This window comes from Urocitellus parryii, chromosome 5 (assembly GCF_045843805.1).
Source record: "Urocitellus parryii isolate mUroPar1 chromosome 5, mUroPar1.hap1, whole genome shotgun sequence".
Taxonomy (NCBI): domain Eukaryota; kingdom Metazoa; phylum Chordata; class Mammalia; order Rodentia; family Sciuridae; genus Urocitellus; species Urocitellus parryii.
In genome coordinates, this window is record NC_135535.1 from 18,005,860 (window position 1) to 18,025,882 (window position 20,023).

Genomic DNA, 20,023 nt, shown 5'->3' on the forward strand with positions numbered 1-20,023 from the left:
TGATGGCCTGAGGCTTCAATAACTATTTTTTTTTAACCTGGGATTACTTAGGAAGGAAGTAGCCTAACCCTCTAGCTTCCAGATGAGGAAACTGAGGCCACAGAAGTTTTGCCTCTAGTCAAATGTGGGGCTCTAATTATCTGAACTCATGATTTAATATATCGAGTGGTGGTCGTGTACCAAGTTCTGTGCCTGTTCCCATGCTCAGGAGCACTGTGAAGTTCCTGGCCTTGGCTGAATTCCACTCTTTAGCCTCCTTTTGGTGAACGCTTTCCTTGGCACATGCTTGTGAGGATGCTGATGTAATTGCAGCTCAACTCAGAGAGTAGTTTAAGGGTCAGAGAGGAGATGGTAGAAACCAACGTTTTCCTATGTGCTATGTATTTTATAGGTGTTGCCTTTATTTAAAAAGTTTTGGAGCTGATATTGCAACTAGGCAAAGAGCAGCTCCATCACTTAGTGTAGGATTCACTGTCTTTCAAATGACGGTGGAGAAGATGTTTTTAACCACAGCTTAATGTAGTGCCTGACACACAAATCACTTAAATTGTGTTGAGTGAACGAGTAAAGGAATAAATACTGGACTTTAAACTTGGGTCTAGGAGGCTCCACCGTTCTTTCCACTGAATTTAGAGTTGCTATTTTGTGTCTTCTAGGGCCAGAAACACACTGGTTTTCTTAACATCACCTAGCATGGGAGCAAGTGTTTAAGACTGTTTGCTTATGATGGCATTTAAATTGTCCAAAACTTAAAGTGCTTATGTAGCTCCTATTGTAGGATTTTATTTTGAGAACTATGAATGATGTACCTGTAAAATTAATTTTTCAAGTTGTCGTTGGAAGTTCAAAGCACATAACACCTTAAGATAGTGCTATGAATTCCATCCAAAGGGCTGGAGTCAGGAAGACCCCTGCGCCCTGCTCAGGTTTGGAAGACAGCTCTTTCCATGTTGTGGCTTTTGAATCTTCCAGAGATTTTTCTCTATCATCTATGAAATGTTCACAGCATTCAGAATTAGCTTATTAAGTGATTTACATGGATGCATATCTTTGCTCAATTTTCATAGCTTACATTGCTCTGGGGTAGGCACCTTATTGATATTTCATTTTAGTCTATGTAACAGATTTTCAAAAATACTTGCCTGTTTTAAGTAGGAGAAGAAAACTGAATTTAAGAGTGGTTAAGAGGCGGAATCCCGTAACCCAGGTTGAATCGCTGTCTGACCTGCATTAGCTGTATTATTAACACTCTCAGTTACTTGCTTACCTATATATTTGTTCACTGATTCACTGACTTTTTAAAAAAAAATTCATTAGTTGTTATTATGTGAAATCACACCAGACAAACACAAATCAACAATTGCCAACAAGTGCCAACAATTGCATCTGTACTTCTTCATATGTAAAGAGATACTGGCCTTTGAAAAAGGAAGTGCCTTTGTGTCTTGGACCTGCCAGTCATGTCTGGCCCTTATGAGGTTAACCCAGTAATGGGTACAGAAAAGAACTGAAAGAGTTCTAGAAAGGCCATGGGTGATTTTGGAATGGACAGAAGCTACTAAGCAAAAAAAGAATATGTGGCAAGGCAGGAAGTAGGGAAAGACCAGAGCTGGAGTGGGCTAAGTTTTGAAGGGACAGTTTTGGGAGGAAGGGAGGGGGCAGGGGAGAGGGAGAGAGAAAGAACCCTGTTGTAAAGAGTGAGGTTGTGCCAGGTGGGGTAATGCATGCTTATGATCCCTGTGGCTCAGGAGGCTTAGACAGGAGGATCACAAATTCCAAGCCAGCCTCAGCAACTTAGCAAGGCTTGTCAGCAACTCAGCAAGACTCCAAGACCCTGTCTCTAAGTTATATATATAATAAATTTATTATATATTTTATTGCTGGGGATGTGGCTCAGTGGTTAAGCACCTCTGGGTTCCATCCCTGATATGAAAAAGAAAAGAAAAAGTGAAGCTTTAGGGAGAAAGAGGAAAAGATGAAGAATTTCAAAGAGCAGTACTCTGCGCCATGCAAGGTAACACTTCTTTTATTTTCAAATGACTACAGGTTTTGATTGCTTGCTAACTGGTTTTTGGAAGCAGGGCTTACTTTCTTTTGAATGTGGCACGAATCCTGATGTGAGCCCCAAGGAAACAGCTTTATTTGGTTTTATTGTCATCTCATTTATGTAAAGAAGAGCCGATGTATTTTGGTGCAATACCTATGCACCAAAATTTCCTGAAAGCACCCAAGAACATTTTAAAATCTTAATTGCCTTTTGGGAATAGTGAAATCTGAATGATGCTCTATACTATTTAAGATTTTTAGAATGAGCATTAAAGAAGAAAACATACTTTAGCGATATAGTTTGTATCTCTATAAATTTTTCTCATGAAGTGGAATTGCAACATTTCTCTTATGTGGAAGAGCTATGCCTGAGAAATTAGGTTCTTGCTTCAAAAGTCTTTAAAATATAGGATTTTGGAGAAAACTGCTTCCAATGCCTACCGTAAGTTGAAATAATAAGATTGAGACTCTTGGCAGGATCAGAGTTCCCACAGTAAAGGGAGGATCTAGATAGATCCCTGAGTACTCTACTTCCACGCAGAAGCTCTGGGGAGTGTACCAGCAAGGACCCTGCTACTTTCTAGTCACAGTCAGGCTGTCAGAGCCTCCTAGCCTGTTTGGGTCTAGAAGACCGAGCATGGAAACCAGCATTCCAGGCCCAGGGCCAAGGATTAAGAAGCAGGCATCTGTGGGGCCCAGGGGCTGGGGAGACACTGGAGGGTCAGCTCCATCCTGTTCCACTAGATGCTGTCTCCCAGTGGGGAATTGCCTCCCCACACAGCAAGGAACTGATTGGATGCCAGGTGGAACAAAATGAAACAGAAGGAAAAAAACCGAACCGAAACAAATCACCAGAAGATACCTATAGTGGAATGTAAGCTGTGAATGCTTTTCTTGCATTTCTTGCATTTTCTTGCAATTCTTCTTTTCCTTGCATGAATTTCAAATGAGAGAGAGCGAGAGGTTGGCTGCTAGAGGTCAAAATATCAGATGGGCTGGGAATGAGATTTAGGAGCGTGGCAAAAGGGGGCTTCCTATCATGACTCCCAGAATGGCAGACAGGTGAAAAACGAGATCAGTACTCAGGAATCCCCCAAGTCCTCATGGGGAGGTTCTTTACCTGATCACCTTACCTTAGAACTAAAGGCAGAAAGACAGACCTCAAAGACAATGAGCCTCAGTCACTTAATTCTTCCTCCCAAATTCCTTAATCAGGCAAGGCACCCTGCCTCAAGCAGTCGAGAAGGCAGAAGTGATTTGCTGGCAGGGATTTGTCTCCAGAGTAAAACTAAAGAAAGCAAAGAAAGTTTCAGGGGGAGAATCAGGACTTGTGGTTTGGAAATGGGACCCTAGAGCAAAGCCCTCTCATTCTGCCATCTGGACATGCCCTGCAAGCCCATGCCCACCCTTGAAATGAAGCCAGTCAGTTCCATGCCTGATCCTCTCTATCACGCTCACTGTCATTGGGAGAAGCCCTGAATTCTTTTGCAAGAGAATCACATCTGCAGAAAGAGAGAAGAAACTCATCAACCTTACCTATCACTCAAAATACCAACGACTTCCAGAATTCAAGGAAAGCCGATTGCATAAAAAAGAAGGATCAAGAAGATTGAATAGAGAAAACGGCATCAGAGGACATCCACCTAATTCCGAAACCCAGAAGAAAATTTTCATTTTAAAAAGATGTCTAATTAGTATCCTGGGAGGGATTCTCAGAAAACCCATAAACTAAGAACAGCTGGGGCCTTTACAAAGAAGCAATCAACAAACAGAAAGAGTTCAGGGTATCCAATAAGTGATTGCTGAAAGTAAACAACAACAACAACAACAACAAAACTTTAGTAGAAGATTGTAAGAAGTCACAGAACATCTTCCAAAGTGCGAAGCAAAAGTTTTAAAAAATGTATGAAAAATGCAAGAGGAAAGTTTAGTGGTGGGGAATCAGTGGAAAAGTAACCGAAGTCAACGTGAGCTCAGAAGAGACCCATAGAGTGAGTTTAGCCTGAGCCCCAAGGTTCCTTACTGATGCGCAGGAGAGGCAGAAGCAGGAGTCTGGGAGCCTCCATGGTGATCTTGGACCTCTAATTCTTCCATCACAGGGTCCTGTGTCATGCCCTCTTCTCTTTTTCCATCCTGTGCAAGTCCACGGGATACATTTTGGACAGCCATTTGGATTTTTTTTCTCTAGGAGAATCTATTTGTTTTTAAAATACGAATACACAACATAAAATTTACCATCTTAACTTTTAAGTATACAGTTTAGTAGTCTTAATTTAGTATACACATCGTTTTATACCTGATCTCCAGAACTTTTCTGTCTTATAAAACTGAAATTCCTTCTTCCATACCACTTGGAACCACCATTCTACTTTTTATTTGTGTCAAACCAACTATAGATCAACGTTTAAGTGGAGTCTGACAAAATTTGTGTTTTTGTAACAGTTATTTCATGTAGCATCATGTCCTCAAGGTTCATCCATATTAAGCATGTGCCAGAATCTCTTTCCTTTTTTAATACCTAAGAATATTCCACAGCAAACACACAGTATATCACGTTTTGTTTTTAGATTCATCCATCTCAATGAACATATGAGTTGCTTCCCTTCTGCCCCTTGCTATTATGAACTGCTACGAACACGGTTCTACAAATATCTCTTTGAGACTTTGCTTTCAACTCTTTTGAAAGTGGGATCTCTGGATCACATAGTAATTCTGTTTTTAATTTTTAAATGATTTGCCATACTATTTTCCATAGCAATGGTACCATTTTACAATCCTACCAGTAGGCATACAGGTCTAATTTTTCCACGTTCTCTCCAAAACCTGTTATTTTATGAGGTAATATCTCATTTGGGCTTTGATTTGCATTTCTTTAATGGTTAGTGACATTGAATAACTTTTCATATACTTGTTGGTTATTCATCTAAGATGTTTTGAGAAATATTTAAGTCTTGTGCCATTTTTAAATTGGATTATTTAATTTTTGTTGAGTTTTAGGAGTTCTTTAGATAGTCTGGATGTTAAACTCTTATCAGATATGTGATTTGCAAATATTTTGTCCCATTCTAGCGATTGTCTTTCACTCTGTTGATTGTGTCCTTTGATGCACTCAAGTTTCTAAGTTTGATGTGTCCCTTGGTCTATTTTTGCTTTTGTTGCCTTTGTTTATGTCATCTCAGAAACTGTTGCCAATCCCAATATCACAAAGTTTTTTCCCCTTATAATTTCTTCTAGGAGTTTTATAGTTTTTGTTCTTTTATTGATTTTTTAAATCTATTTTTATTTGATTTTGCATGTGGTGTAAGATAAAGGTAAACTTAATCTTTTGCATGTATGTATCCAGTTTTCCCAGTACTATTTTTTTGAAGAGGCTTCTCTTTCTCACTAAGAGGTCTTGGAACTCTTATTGATGATCACTGATCTATGTATGCAAAATTTTATTTCTGGGATAACTATTGCATTCCATTGGTTTGCATGTTCATATTTATGTATTAATTACTGTAGATTTGTAATATAAATTAAAATTAGAATATGTGAGTCTTTTAAGTTTATTCCTCTTTTTCAAGATTCTTTGGACTATTCAGTGTCTCTTGAGGTTCCATATGAAGTTTAGGATGGATTTTTCCAATTTTGAAAAATAGTTGGGATTTTAATAGTGATTGCATTGAATATGTCATTTGTTTTGCATAGAATTAACATCTTAACAATATTAAATCTTCTAATTCATGAATATGGAATGTCTTTCAATTTATATATGCATCATTTAACTTTGGGTTTCTTTCTTTTGCTGGCTATTGAACCCAGGTCCTTGTAAATGCCAGACAAGAGCTGGGGCCACATTCCCAGCCCCTCTTTAATTTCTTTGAACAATGTTTTGCCATTTCAGAGTACAAATATTTTCCCTCCTTGTTTAGGTTTATTCCTAAATATTTTATTATTTTCAATATTAGTAAGTAGAATTGTTTTGTTAATTTCCTTTTCAGATTGTTCATCATTATTATATAGAAATGTAACTAATTTTTGCATGTTGAATTAACTCATAAACTAACAGAATTTATTAATTTTTTGTGCATAATCTTTTGGGTTTTCTATATATAAGATTGTATCACCAGTGAATGCAGATAACTTTACTTTTCCTTTTTAATTTTTATGCTTTTTTTTTCTTACCTAATTACTCTGAATAGGGCTTCCAATACTATGTTGATTAGATGTGGTGAGAGCAGACACCACTCTTGTTCTTGACCTTAGAGGAAAGTCTTTCTGTCTTTCACCATTGAGTATCCAGTTAGTTGTGGGCTTTTCATATATGACCTGCATTATGTAGAGGTAGTTTCCCTCTATTCTTAGTTTGTTGAGTGTTTTTATTTTGAAAGTGAATTGAATCTTGTTAAATGTTTTCGCTTGTTTCAGTTGGGATAATCATATGAATTTTGTTTTTCATTCTGTTAATGTGGTTTATTACATTGATTGATTTTCATACATTGAACCATCCTTGCATTCCAGAAGTAAATCCCACTTGGTTTTGGTGTGTAATCCTTTCCTTGTGCTGTTGAGTTTGCTTTGCTAGTACTTTGTTGAAGATTTTTGCATCAATATTGCTTGGGGATATTGGTCTGTGGTTTTTTTGGTAGTGTCTTTGCCTAGCTTTGCTATAAGGTTAAGGCTGGTAGCTCACTTTATTTTAATCAAAGTCAACATTCTGTTAGGAGAAAATCTTTAGTTTGGATCTTTGGTTGCTAAATTTCCAGTCCTAAACATATGAAGAAAACACTCCCAAAAGTGTGAAATTTTGATTTGCTTGGTACTGAATCATTACAGGTGATGTTGAACCATCAGTGATGTGGGACTCTGAGCTCCCTCTTCAAATGCAGGTAGTTTCTCCCTAAGTCTCCTTCCCATTCCTTAAGAGTTAATTAACCTTCCATAAGTTTAGTTACTTTTAGCCATAATTTCTGCACTTGTAAAATGAAACAGTGTACTTTGTGTCATGGTGTTGTGGCAAGCATTCAGTGAGTTGATGTAAACACCTAGTTTGAGCCACAGGGACCTTAGTACACTTCTGCTATATTTGTTCTTCTTCCTTTTTATGTCCTGCTGAAGGCCATTGCCAAGTAGGAATGACGCATCGAAATTTCCTTGCCAGCGTACCCCATATTGCTTAGAGGAAGGACTCGTGGAAATGGACTTGCCTTGGACATTCGCTGTGACATTGCATGTGTGTTTGAGAAAGGTGACCCTGCTCAAGGACCAGGGTGGATCCAGGTTTAGGGTGTATCCTGCAGGTTTTAGGAAGTATCCTGCTCCTTGGGTTTAGGGCGTTCCCGGTTTAAGACAATCTGGGTTTAGGGCAGTTCCAGGTTTAAGATTATTCCTGCTGGGAATAGGGCGTATCCTGCTGCCTGAGTTCCCGTTGAGTTCTCGTGGAATTGAGAAAGTATATGGGACGTGAATTGTGCGGCAGAATTTGGATTTCCCCAGAAAGTGTGTAGAGGCCGGTGTGAGTTTGGGAATAAAGAATTGCTGTTTGAATCTACAAAGCTGTGAGTGGCTCGTGATTCTGTGCCCAGCCAGACTGCGTCAATGTGCCACTAGGGCAGAACAATAGCAGAAGGACTATGGTCACGGATTTTGGAGTTAGAAGACACACCATTTATTACTTCTTGTTTCCTCAGAGTTTGCTTGCTATTGACTTGCTTATTTTGTACTCTGCTTTTACTGCCTTAAGTATCTCCATAAACAGTCCCCTCGCCAAAGTTCCAAAGTCTAACATGGTTCTACAATATTCAAGAAGATATTTTGTTAGTACTAAAATGTTAGTACTAAAATGCAGGTAGTTTCTCCCTAAGTCTTTTTTCCTTTTTTATACTTTCTATAAAAGCAACAGAAAGTAGAGGAAACCAGCCACCTAAGTTGTAAAGCATAATTTCCTGTTCTAGTTGTTTGGTCAAAGTAGAAAAAGAATCCCTGATTTTTCAGCAAGATAGAAAATAGAAAAGTCATGGTTTCATCTTTTAACCTGGGTTAAATAACTAATGAAGACAATAACTGGTGAACAGATGGTACCTTCTACCAAACAATTAGTTATACCATGATTCACAGCCCTTAGTGTTTATGGAAAGAGCAGTGATTCTCTGTCAGATTATCCTAAATGTCAATGAATTGTTATAACTACTCAGTCAGGTAGGGACTGTTATTCATTCCATTTTATAGATGAAATGATGGAGTCAAAGAAAGGTAACGCAATTTGCCCAGGTGGTAGATCCAGGATTCCTCTTGGGCTTCCTGGCTTCAGGGTTTGTGTGGTGGGCCCCTGCACACATTGCCTGTCAGCAGTGCTGTCATTGTCCTCTCTGCTTTTCTCCCCCTTACTCCTCCTCCCTCAAGTAAACCTAGGCTGTACAGTGAGTGAAATAGAAGCACGAGGAAGGTAAGCTATGGATTCTAATAGCTTTACCTCTGATACCTTCCCCTGTAAACAAAGAAGTCATGAGCAAGTCATAAGCCAGTGTAGAACAAAGCAAAGGTTTGTTTCTTAGGGTGCAGAATAGATTTGCAAATTGGGAAGTATATTCAGCCAGGCTGGACCAAAATTCTGCTGAGACAAAGTAGGCTTGGGCTTGTATCAAGTCCAGTAGGGGGGGAAACTGATGCAAATAAGGGTGGTTGCAAGTTTTGTAAGTCCATCTGAGTGTCCAAGTCAAGAGGAAAAACTGGTAACTCCAACACTTCTCAAATCTTGCAAGTATATTGTCAGATTCTGGAAAATGGCTTCCTCTGGCAGAGTCAGTTCTCTGCATATGGTGGGTGAGGCAGTCTTCCTCCTTCATTAATCTGTAAGGCTCAGGAAAGGACTTTTGCGCTGTGTGTGTGTGCCGCAGTCTTGGCTGGGCACAAAATCACGAGCCACTCACAGCCTTGTAGATTCAAACAGCAATTCTTTATTCCCGAACTCACACTGGCCCTCTACAAACACGTTCTGGCGAAATCCAAGTTCTGCCCGCCAATTCACATCCCAAAATACTTTCTGAATTCCACGAGAACTCAACAGGAACTCAGGCAGCAGGAAAGCCCCATTCCCAGCAGGAATAACCTTCAACCTGGAACTTCCCTAAAACCCAGATTGTCTTAAACCGGGAACGCCTTAAACCCAAATTATCCTAAACTGGGATACTTCCTAAAACCTGCAGGATACACCTTAAACCTGGATCCACCCTGGTCCTTGAGCAGGGTCACCTTTCTCAAAGACACATGCAATGTCACAGCAAATTTCCATTTAACATGGGGTACGCTGGCAAGGAAATTTCGATGCGTCATTCCTAGTTGGCAATGGCCCTCAGCATGTGTGTGTGTGTGTGTGTGTGTGTGTGTGTGTGTATGTGTGTGTTTGACCATATGGCAGCCATCTTGACTTTTATCTGTCCTGTGCTCCCAATCTTCACCAATTGGCTAATCCTGAGAGTGTGTTCACTCCTTCATAATATTGCATATTTCCTAAAGTTCTTTGGATTCCCCATCCTGTCTGAAGAACCACGGGAAGGAAGGAGGCAGAGAAGGGAACCTTTTCCCATTGAACTGCTGTTAAGCAGAGAGTTCAGTGATTCACCTGAGGTTGAAAGGTGGTGGTTGGTGCTGGTACCAACAGTGTGATTCCCCTTAGTCTTAACCTGCCAGTTCTCTTTCCTTCAGGATGGTGTCTGAGTGAGCCTGGCTCTCATACCAGCAACCTCAGGATAAATAAACTCTGGGCATTTTAGTGGGAAATATGATATCAACTAGAAGTTAGAAGTTTGAGGCAGAAAACCAGCTCTAATGAAGAAGATGAATAGGACCAAGTACCCTCGTTATTCAATTTGCGGGTGCTAAGAACCAGTTGGGAAAGTTATTTAACCTCTTTGTGACCCACTTTTCTCATCTGCAAAATGTGGTAAATAAAATTCTGATTTCATAAGGTTATTATGAGGGGCTGATGAGTTAAAATGTCTAGAGTGTTTCTCCAAAGGCTTGGTCTACAGTAAGAACTCAATAAAATGTTAGCTCCTGCTGGTATATAATGAGCAGGAAAATAAAATTTACAGTTAAAGAAATAAAAATTTATAGTGGAGGGCAATCATGTAACCTTTCTTCTTTGAAAAGCTAATACTTCTTTATGGTTTGGAGAATCTCAGCAAATTTATCTTCAGAATTTCACAACTTGATTTTATGTGCTCTCAGAATTAGATTTGGTTTTGTATACTGAAGTGCTAGCTCCTGGTTCACATGATTTTCCCATTCTGGGTTCCCAGCAGTTTTTCTTTGAGTATGTCCATGTTGCGTGTATTTGGCAATGTTCACTCTGACACTGACCTGCTTTTGCCAAGAAGTGCTTTTCCAATTTCAGATTTTTGCTGCTTTTTTTTTTTGGCAGTGTGGGGATGGAACCCAGGGCCTGTGCATGCGAGGCAAGCACTCTACCAACTGAGCTATATCCCGATCCCTTTTTGCTGTTGCTTTGTAGGGAGCATCGCAAGCATTACATTTATAATCAATATCATCAGACTGAGAAATAACAGTTTAAGAAAGATAAAAAAAAAATCTCATTATAGAAGCTGAACATCTGTTTGTGCAATGACCTCGATAGGTAACTCTGAGTCCCTTTTAGTAAATTTCGTATTGAAATTCTGGCAACTCCACTACTTATTTGTTAGAAATAACTTTCACCAGAGGAAACTGGGCAGAAAAACATTGCCAGGCATATTTAACTTCTCGTCCTTTAAGAAATTATGCTTTGATTTTGGAGGTTTGACTTAGCTAGATAATGAAATTATCATGGTGGAAGAAGCCATAGAAATAATAAATACAGTAATTCTTCTTTGCCCATTGTGTGCTTTGGCTATTCATAAATTTTAGGGCCTTAGATATTAGATACACTTACGTAAGGCCTCACGAACGGTAATTATCTTTTGACCAAAGCAAAAGCCCAAACGAATGCTAAGCTGCATTATCACTTGGCTTCTGACATGAGCTGATAATCAGATTTTCTTGCTTAAACCCATGGTGCTCGAACAATGCTCCCCACTGTCTGTGCTTCCCGATATTACCCTTAATTAGAAAGAACAGAAACACAAATCTGAATTATTTCAAAATCTGGTTTCCATGGTCAGTGGTTTGAAGGGCTTAACTTTATTATACATAAACCTGGCTTTATTGGCTAATGAAATCTGAAATGCGAAGCCCGGGATGGAAGGCGGGGGGTGGTGCTCTGATGTTTGCCCATCCCAATATCCTATGTGAGCAAAGTGCTTTGTAACAAATCATCAGATAATTGAATTATGATTCCTTTGTCCTAGTATGATTCCAAACCCCATTGCTCAGGAGAACCTGGGGGGGGACTTGAACTCGTGCTTCCTTGAGGAGCAACGTGTCTAGGTTTTTCTCTCAGTGGTTGTCAGGGAGAGGATGACCTATTTTACATCTGCTTCCATTTTAGTTCTTCTTTTCCCCTTGACACACTGGGGGACCCGGCTGGCTGTGTGTGATGTTCTGGGCCCTGCACACTTACGCGTCCTCAGTCTTCTATTCCCAAATATTGACACAGGGCTTCCTGCAATATAGAATAATGCATGGGCTGACATCTAAGAAAGACAAATGAGGAGATGAGAGATCACTTGTAGTTTTATGTATGGTCTTTTAAAAAGAAGGCCCATTGGTAAGGCTGCCTGACCCCATTGGAAGACCAATTAATAACTAAGTGGAGATAGTAACTTTGTTCTTTTCCTGGGAACAACATGAGGAAAGGAGGACCTCGGATGCTACTGAGAACTGTGATCATGTGTATATAGACATGTTTCATGGTCGACAGTGGGGACGAAGTGTCTCTGCATATGTAAACTGTGGCCCTGCTTAATGTTTTATTTTCTGCTTAATGTTTTTCTAAGAACCTCTTTTTTTCCTTTGCAAGTATATCTTTTCCTTTTAATTTTAATTATCATCGCTATTTTCTTCCCCCCATTCCCTGTCCCCTTCAGTGGTAGGTGCTTTGCTGTTTCTTCCCCCACTTAAACATTCCCAATGTGGATTGCTCTTATATTCCACCTTCCAGATGAGGGGATTGAGGCTCAGAGAGGTGCAGTAATTTTCCTAGGATCGATCACGTATCCAGCGAATGCTGGAAGCAGAATCGCAACTCAGGAATGATGAATTCAAATCCCCTGGTCTCAGATCCTGTTTTGCTGCCCTGACAAGCTGTATAGTTGTATGTTATCTTTTTTCAAAATTTTTTTTGTCTTCATTGCAGTTCTATTCATTGATGGGGGTAGAAGCTCCTTTTTTTCTCAATCACCAGGGTTTAGGCTGACTGTATCTGGGGTCCAGGCTCTCTTGGACCTTAACTGATTCATCATAGGGACTGCTTCATATGGTGGCAGTGGCACCATGACTTCCATGGGGGAACAGTCATATATAGCAGTTGCCTGTGGTGTTCCTGGTGAAAGATATTAGGAAGGCATCTTTTGAAAAGGCTGGGTGGACACCATAGGACCCTGAGCTGGATTCTACAAGAAAACATCTAATCTAGACAGTGTAGATGAATGAGGGTCATCTTTCTACATTCAGTATGGTGGACTGTCCACACTTATGTATTTCCTATCCCTCTCCTCAAGCCCAAGACATGAGTGGTGGAACAGAGACTTCTAAATGGTGTGCTGCAAATGGGTCACAGGGAGGCAGAGAGATTAAATTATTTGGCCTTCTTAGTGGCCTTGTGGAGCCAGAATAGATCCCACTGGTTGTCCTTGGCCTTGAGTAGCCTCAGCTGGTTACCACTGTTTCCTACAAGAACTGTATGTTTTTTTTAACGTCTCATATATTCTAAAAATGATCAAGAAGGGCTGCTTTAAAACAAAATTCAGGGACTAGAGCGCTTGCCTAGCACATGTGAGACACTGGGTTTGAGCCTTAGAACTAGATAAAAATAAACAAATAAAATAAAGGCATGCTGTCTACCTACAACTACAAAAAATTTTAAAAAAACAAAAACAAACAAAAACTAAATTCATTCACCCTCAAGGATAAAGACAAAGAGATGAGACCCTATCAGATGAGCAGTTCTATAATTTTTCAAAAGCTGTGAAGTTGGTTAAGAAGTAAATTCTGACAAGAAGTGAGTCCCTTTATGCTATCTCCAAGAAGCCTGGGTTCTGAAGGTTCCCACACACCCTCTAGATAGAGAATGGGTATAGGGCTTAAAAGGGGGGCTGGTAGTTTGGTGTGGTGGCGCATGCCTGGATCCAGCAGCTCTGGAGGCTGGGGTAGGAGAATGGTGAGTTCAGCAAAAGAGAGACACTAAGCAACTCAACGACACCCAACACCCTGTCTCTAAACAGAATACAAAATAGGGCTGGGGATGTGGCTCAGTGGTTGAGCACCCCTGAGTTTAATCTCTAGTACCAAAAAAAAAAAAATTGGGGGAGCTGGTGAGGAGCTGAGCTGGATATAGAGTTCCATTTCCTCTTGGCTCACTCTACAGTTCAGGGTGGGAATTAGTCTCTAGAAAAATTATGATAGAAGACTCCCAACTCAGGGATGACAAGGGCACTCCAAATGGGGTTTTCTTGAAATTTCATCTAGTGGCTTGTGGGACCCTCGGGCCATTTCTTCCTGCTCTGTGCCCAGAATGCTTGCAGCCTGATATTTCCCGGGCAGGTGACATGCCAGGGAAATGCCTTTCACATTTGACACTTAGGGATCTGTTACAGGAAAGACAGGCTCATGGCCTAGGGTGCAGCTGTGACCCACTAGACAAGAAGCCCCACCCAAGTGAATGCGGAGCTGAGGTCCATGGGACCCATCACAGAGCAGCAGGTGGTGGAGGCTCTCCAGGACCCTGAGGGAAGCTTTTGACCTGAGATAAGCCCAAGCACACAGAGGAGAGGAGACTGGAGGACATGGACGCAGAGATGCTAACAGAAGTCAGCAGTACTGGGGCAAACCCAAATCCCAAATCGAAAGAGAGAGAAACCAAAGAAGACAGAATGACTCTAAGGTCAGAGTCGGATGGTATTTTTTAAAAGAGAAAAGTGATGCTCAGACCAAGAAATAACATTGGAAATTCAATGTGTAATACGCCTCATGTGTGACAAGCTGTATGAGGCTGAGAAGACAAAGAAGTCCTTAGAAAGAGGAAAGAAAACTAAAAAAAACGGAAAATGGAAAGAGTAAAGGGGAAGAGGAGAGAGAGAACAGAAGGTGGGAAGTTGTTTCCACCCAAAGAAGGAGGAAAAGGAGAAGAAGAAAAATTCCTAAAACCTCAAAGCAGGAATTTCCAGGTTTAAATTATTTGAGTGCCCAGCATAGAGAAAACAGACTAACAAACAATAACAACAAAAAAACCTACACTAAGACACTTTACTATAAAATTTGTTTCAATAGTGACAAAAAAGAGATCATACGAGTTTTCAAAGATGCATGATATCCCCTAGACAGACCACAAAAGAACACAAATCAGACTACATCAGTTTTTGATGCCAAAAGACAGAGAAATTCTAAAAAAAAAAAAAATACACATACTGAACAGATAACCTTCTAACTTGAGACCGTGTATGGTCAACTGAAGATACTCAGAAGATGGTAGAGATTATCATCTTCTTTACCTGTGGCAAGATATTAATTAGTCTCTTCATTAAGCTCTGGTGGGAAGTGATCTTCCAGGACAGAAGGGCCACTTTTGAATGACAGGTGAGAAGTGCCAAATTCATTCATTTGGTTCAGAACTTTTGACCTTGTCCATGTGACTGTAAGAATTTAAGATTTAGTCTGAAAAATTTGTATAGATACAATCAGGGCCAGGTAACATAATTTATGAAGCCCAGTACCAAATAAAATGCCAGATTCCTTATTTAAAAAGTAGGAAATGGGATAGCTAATAGTAATAAGATATAAAGCTTTTTCCTTTAAAAATTATTTATAAAAATGTAATAGGGGTAATAGCAATACATGAGCAAGACCACACAGGGTATACATGAGCGTCAATATGAACTTACAACCTGAAAATCTTCAGTCCCCAGAACTTCCCCCTCCCTCTACTCTACTGTTTTTCAAAATAATTTATTTATAGGTTTTTTTTTTTAAACCAGCATCTGTGGCTATACTTGATGTTGGGATTTGCTGTGGCACATTCATGTATGTACATAGGGAACTTTGGTTGGATTCATTCCACTGTTCTTCATTTTTCCTGTCCCTCTTTCCTTCTGCTCAATCCCTTTCATCTACTCTATGCATCTTTCCTCTATTTTGCTGAAATCCCTTCTTTATTTATTTTTCCTTTTAGAGTGGATTATTCTTGCGGAGTAGTTTTTCTAATAAGATTGAACTCTTCATACAATTCGGTTTTGTGTAAGTCCGAATTTACTTCCGTTGAGATTTATGCAACAACATTTTCATATTTCCTCTGACATTTCCTGTAATTTTTTGACTCTTACAAGAAACTGAAAGTAGAGTCATGATTTGTTATTCAGAACAACTGCTGCACTATCCATGGAGAGTTTCCTCCACAGAACAGAGGGAGTCCGTTCCTCACTCCATGGCTTGCTAACACTGGTGACAACAAAACACCTCTTTGTTTTAGATGTAGGGGTTTTGTACCAAGAACCATTTATTTCATTTTTAGGATAAGTAAATTACCTAGGATTTCCTTGTCCCAACTCTTTGGAGAATGATGTCAACGAAGGCAAATTGGGTACCTTCTTTATCTGTACTATCCTTATCAGGACTGGTCACTTGCACCTGGTGTGAAATAAACTTCCATGAACACAGTCAGCCTTTTGAACTCTGATCTCCCAAATATAGATCTATGGGTACCAAGAAGCATAAGCAAGAGAATGCAGCTCACCCTATTCAAGATGTCTTATCAGAAAAGTGATTCAAAGCCAAGAGACATTTGCCTACTGGTGGTAGGATAGCTGCAACAGCCCCAGCCTCTGTAACCTTTCACTGTCAAACTTCCATTCTGGAAGTCTCAACAAAACCTCTGTAGTCAAAAGAAGATGATGTGCTGATATGTGCAGGTCTTAGCATTTGTTTTATGCAAACCATATGGATTAAGACTGGAGAAAAGTAGATTCCCAAATACCTGTACATTGAAAATAAAAGTAAGTAGGACAGTATCAAGTGACAAAAGTCCTCCCCAGGGGTGGTGGCAGTAGAGGCTCTAGCTTTCTCATTGAAGTAGAATCCCACTTAGGGTGAGTGAAGGGGCTGAGCTTTATACTCAGGCTATTTGTCTCCGAAGCCAGTTTGGCATCTCCATTGTCCAGCAGAACTGCACTGGCCAGCAGTTTATTTTACTGTGACTCTGCATTGCACACGGCTCAGTGGGAAAGAGATGAAGAGCTATGATCAAGACCACACAGGGTATACTTGGACTACCTCACATAGATCATGCTTCATGTCAGAGAAATTATAGTTTTATTCAATCTTTATATCTGGATGCTTGGCTGAGTATGCCACAACTTAATTTTCCACTTGTCAAATTTCCATTCTTGTTTTTCATTGTTCAGGTATTAATATTCCATGAAAGGATGGTTCAGAGGAACCAATTTTAAAAACTTTCTGCTGACACTAAGACATTCACATGTACTTTTGGTCTGCAGGGGAGGTACCTGGTACCTGTCCCATTATCAGATGGAACAAGTGAGAAAGATGAGCTCCAATTTTTTTTTCCAGCCTCCCCATGTCCTCTAATTACCGTTGGGGTAGCTTTCCTTACCCACTGCCAAGGGAGAAAGAAGGTATGCGTTCATTGGTTACTGTGCTTAGAATGGTTCCTAAAACCGGGCAAGGAAACCATGATGATCTTGGCAAACAAACAATTGGAAAGTACAGGTGCCGGGAGTATGCACAGCCCCTGAATCAACAGGACTGGGGAGGAGAGGGGGTGAGATAACAAAGAAAGGTGCTTTTCATTCAGAGAAATTTATTTCTTTTAAATATTTGCAATCTGCCGCAGATAGCACACAGGGCCACTTGGCATTATTTCCCGACAAAGGGGAGGGCTGGGTGGTAATGAGCAGATGCTGGAGTGGCCTGTGGCGTGAGGTGCACCATTTGTCAAGAAGATCAATATTTGCTGTTCTTGTATCTTTGTGGGGAAAGTTTGTTCTTCTTAAAAAAAAAAAAAGGAAGAAAGAAAGAAAAAAAAAACGGTGGGGGTTGTGCTTAATACAAGAAGATGGATTTGGCTGCAATCAACCCAAAGCACCAAGGTCTTCACAGAGGACTTTGTACCCCTTCCCTGCCCAAAGGCAAAATGCTTCAAGTTTTAAGGAGTAAGATCCACCGTGATGACATAGCCTCTTTTCCTTTTCTTCTTTATCATTTCAGTTAATTCCTACTTTGATGAAAGGCCCAATTTGAATACAATGCTGTGTTTCAGAATATGTGTTAAAACATAAATCGATTCCGTTCGGTTGACAAAGCAGTCTGGCTCATGTAGTAGGGACTGTTCAAGGCACTAGGGTGATCAAGATGAAGAACATGGAGGTCTCTGCCTTAGCTTTGGATCTGTCTGTTTCCCTAATTTGTCATACTTAGATCACAGAAGGGAGTGCTGACCAGCCTTCTAGATCAGAGAAGGGATTTTATATTTGATCCTTTAGATCAAAGTAAGGTCTACATCTTTAATGTGCATGGAGCCTTGTCATCATTCAGCTTCTGATTCCATAGATCTAGGACAGAGCCAGAGGATCTCCACTTCTAACAGGATTCCAGGTGACATGAGTGATACAGGGCCACACTTTGAATCATAACAAATCATCACCTCCATCCACTTGTGTAACCATGTAGATTCCTAGGCTCCACCATAGGCATTTTATACCAAAACTTACATTTTTGCATGTTCTTTAGGTGATTTTTATGCATGGTAAAGTCTGAGAACCACTGTTTACATGATGGAAAATCACGGAACACTATTTAGAAGGCAAGTCCCATATTAGACTCAGGTTTTAGAAAGAAAATGTGAAGAGGGGAATCCCATGGAGAGACCCTGAGATAGAAAGAAATGAGGGAAAAAGGTTATTCATGACTTAGTTATCACAACTGCCCACCTGGAGAATATCTATGCATGGCCACCTTGGAGGTAACAGTTCAGGGCAGGAGCTACAAAATCATGGCGGTCTGTGTCCAAACCTCATCTCCACTCTTGTGAGAATCCCACGGAGGTGACTGCAAACAGAGCTGTGGTGACACAGCTAATGGGTACAGAAGGACTGTAGAGGATAGAGTGGGTTTGAAAGGACTTGAGAGGCTGGAACTGACAGCATTCTGTGTTGAGTAGATCTGGGAGCTAAGAGGTAAAAGAAGAAGCCAAGGGTGACCTTCCCCATTCCAGTTTTGACATATGAATTGTTGGTTGAACCAACTAAGACAAGGAGGCAATATGGTATTCTTTTTTAAGAATGTGGTTTTTGAAAAGAGTGGATTTTGAGGCTTGCTTCCAACACTGACAACTTACCTACTTTTGGTAAGTAACTGAGGTTTTCATCAGCAAAATGGGGATAATGATTGTCGGGAGAAAGCATTAGTCCACGATTGCAAATGTAGAAATTGAGGGACAGAGAGGGTGTCACCTCAGTGGGCACAAAAAGGAGTGGAGATGAGATTGGGACGTGGACTACCATGAATTTGTAGCTCCTTTCCTCAACTGTTACCTCCAAAGTGCATGCATAGAAACTCTCCAGGTGGGCAGTTGTGATCACTGAGTCATGAATATACTTCTTCCATCATTTTCTTTCTGTCTCAAGGTCTCTCTTATTTCCTGTGGTACCACTTTCCCCTTAAAATGGCAAAAATTCCCTTCTTTCCACTTCTCTTGGCTTATCTGTGATGATTTCTTAAAAAGACTTTCACTCTATACCAAGAAGACAAAAAGGAAATGCTGGCAGCCAATTATAAAGTGCAGAGGTTTCTAATCCCTCCTCAGTTGATGTCCACTTTGTCACAGGAACAGCTGGTCTGGTTCACTCAGCTCCCATCTCTTGCTGACATTTAAGAGAGATGTATCTTTAAAGCTTCTATCCCTGCTTCTGTGGTGTACAGTCATGGCAAAGGGAAATTCATACTCTAAGGCTGCCTTGGGACCCTCCCACTCAGCTCAAAGTTTCTGGCTAGAGACATAAGCCTTTTCCTTAGGGAACAGTGGAGGTGGGTGAGTGATCTAGCTGTGTGGAGCAATAGGATGAAAACCTCACACATAAGATCTTGTCTCTCATGCAGGGATGGTTTGATCTCTTATAGGCCCAGCAAGTTAATTCTACCCTGAATACATACTATTCATAATACCTAACCAATGCTACCCATACAATAATATCCAATATCCTAATAATAATATTCATTCAATATCCAAATCAATAATATCCAAACAATAAAGACGGCACATAAACACTAATGGGGAATTACTGCTGACTATACATTTAGTAAGTTGCTTTTAATTAAAACATAACCAAATTGTCTTTTCTTGTGACCTTATTTTATGTTATTTATATAATATCTTTGTAGCTCTTTTCTCTCTTTATTTTCTGTTTTGGTTATTTCAAGCCTGACTTGATAGCCTCCACTCTCCCATCTTCTGGCCCCTTGTTTATATCCTGCATCTTTACTTTGACATACTGGCTGTTTACTGGGTTCAAAATGACCTTTGCTGAAGACTTCACATGGCTACCCTTTCTTTGCCTGTAAGTCTTTGTTCTAATGGCACCATATCTGAGAAGCCATCCCCTACTTTGTTATATAAATTCCTTTTGTCATTTTCCCAGCCCCTTTAACCTTGTATTTTTCTTTACTTTAGCAATGTAAAAATTACTGACTGATACGTTATATATATATATATATATATATATATATATATATATATATATATTTTTTTTTTTTTTTTTTGTCACCCTACATCAAATGTCCATTTCATGAAGACAGGAACTTCATTTCTTGCACAGTGTCTAGAGGAGTGCCT

At 40.0% G+C, this 20,023-nt stretch overlaps 1 protein-coding gene across 1 annotated transcript in view; it reads left to right on the plus strand.

The window, feature by feature from the left end:
- Positions 1–20,023, plus strand: part of C5H12orf42 (chromosome 5 C12orf42 homolog) — an 87,218-nt gene that overhangs the window by 11,451 nt on the left and 55,744 nt on the right.